The following is a 2028-nucleotide window of genomic DNA, read 5'->3' as shown; positions in this document are numbered from 1 at the left end:
CTACATTCTGAAACAAAGATCGTGGTAGATGCTGCAGCTGGGGGTCAAGTGTTGGAGAAAAGCTTTGACGAGATATATGCATTATTGAACAGATTCTCCAAGAGCAATCCGGATTGGCAAGGAGAGATGGGCAGACACACAGTGCAAAAGTCTGCAGGGGTTCTTGAGTTAGATGTCATCTCAGCATTATCAGCGCAGATTGCTACACTGACCAATCAAGTCAACCAGATGAACTTGAGTATCAACAAGCAACAAGTACAACCAGTACAACAGGTTCAAACATTTTGGGAAGTATGTGGAGAGGGTCACATGAGCAATCTATGCCCAGCAAATCCAGAGTCTGTATATTTTGGGTAATGCAAATCGAGGCCAAACAAATCAGTACGGGGACACCTACAATCCCAACTGGAGGAACCACCCAAACTTCTCTTGGGGTGGAAACCAGGGCACTCAGAATCAATACAGGCCTCAAGCACCTCAACAGCAATATAGACCACCTCAGGTTGAACAACAAGCGAGTCCTACAAGTCACCTTGAAGACATGTTCAAAAAAAATGATGGCTGAACAGCAAGCCCTCGCCACAACAGTGAGAAATTTAGATCGTCAAATGGGACAGCTTGCTAGTGCTCAAAACACTAAACCACCAGGGGCTCTTCCAAGTGATACTGAGCCCAATCCTAAAGCTCATCTTAATGCGGTTACCTTGAGAAATGGAAGAGCACTAGAACAAGTTCCAAAGAAAAAGAAGAATACAACTCATCCTGAAGAAGAATTAATTCCCAAGCCAGTTGAGGGGAATGAGAAAGATGATAAAGGGCCCGAGCCAGTAATTGAGACTAGGCCACCACCTCCGTTTCCACAAAGACTGCAGAAGCAAAAAGATGATGCTAAGTACAAGAAATTCCTAGATATTTTGAGCCAAGTGAGTGTGAATTTGCCTTTGGTGGAAATTTTGCAGGAAGTGCCTAAGTATGCAAGGTATCTCAGAGATATTGTGGCAAACAAACGAGGACATGCAGAGTTCGAAACAGTTGCACTTACTGAAGAGTGCAGTGCCAGAGCTCAGAGTAAACTTCCTCCTAAGTTGAAGGATCCTGGGAGTTTCACAATTCCTTTGTCTCTTGGAAAACAAGAAGTTGGTAGAGCCCTATGTGATTTAGGGGCTAGTATAAATTTGATGCCACACTCTTTGTTCAAGCAACTTGGATTGGGGGCGCTCAGACCTACTACAATCACTTTACAGCTAGCAGATAGGTCACTAGTCATGCCCGAAGGAATTATTGAGGATGTGTTAGTTCGTGTGGGAAAGTTTATTCTTCTTGCTGATTTTATTGTTCTTGATTACGAGGAAGATGAGGAAGTGCCCATTATTTTGGGGCGACCATTCTTAGCTACTGGTGGAGCAATTATTGATGTGAGAGTAGGAAAGTTAAAAATGAGAGTTGACGATGAGGAGGTCACTTTTAATGTGTACAAGGCACTTAAGCTTCCTAAGCATTATGAGGACTTGTACATGATTACTATGGTAGAATCGAAGGGGATAAAGCAGGGTCCTTATGTGAATTGTAGTGATCCATACGGGACAACTGAGTTAGAGGAGGTAGTGTTTCCAGCTGAGCGTGTTAAGATGATTGAGAAAAAAGACAGAGATGAAAGAGGAGACCTTCCGAGAGCGTGCTAAAAGGCTAGAATTTATGGGAGAAAGAAGAAGAGAAAGCGCCCAGCCTGAGCAGAGTAGCAGAGTCGTGCCACGACTATAAATAAGGCGCTTGTTGGGAGGCAACCCAACATGTATATCTTTTAGCTATTGATTAATTTTTTTTAGTGTCAAGTTTTGTGTTGTTTTTATTTTGCAGAGTAGGGGAAGTCAGAGTACCCAAAGTTGAAGCTGAGGAGCATGTTTGAGCTTAAGTGTGGGGTCGTCCCGACCCTTAATATTGAGGATCATGTCCGAGCTAGGCCCAAGAGGGTCTCAGGGAGTATTTCTCACCCTTGTTTTAATATTTCTCTATGATCATGCATCGAGG

This window comes from Nicotiana attenuata, chromosome 3, assembly GCF_001879085.1.
Source record: "Nicotiana attenuata strain UT chromosome 3, NIATTr2, whole genome shotgun sequence".
Taxonomy (NCBI): domain Eukaryota; kingdom Viridiplantae; phylum Streptophyta; class Magnoliopsida; order Solanales; family Solanaceae; genus Nicotiana; species Nicotiana attenuata.
This window is presented reverse-complemented; position numbering follows the sequence as displayed.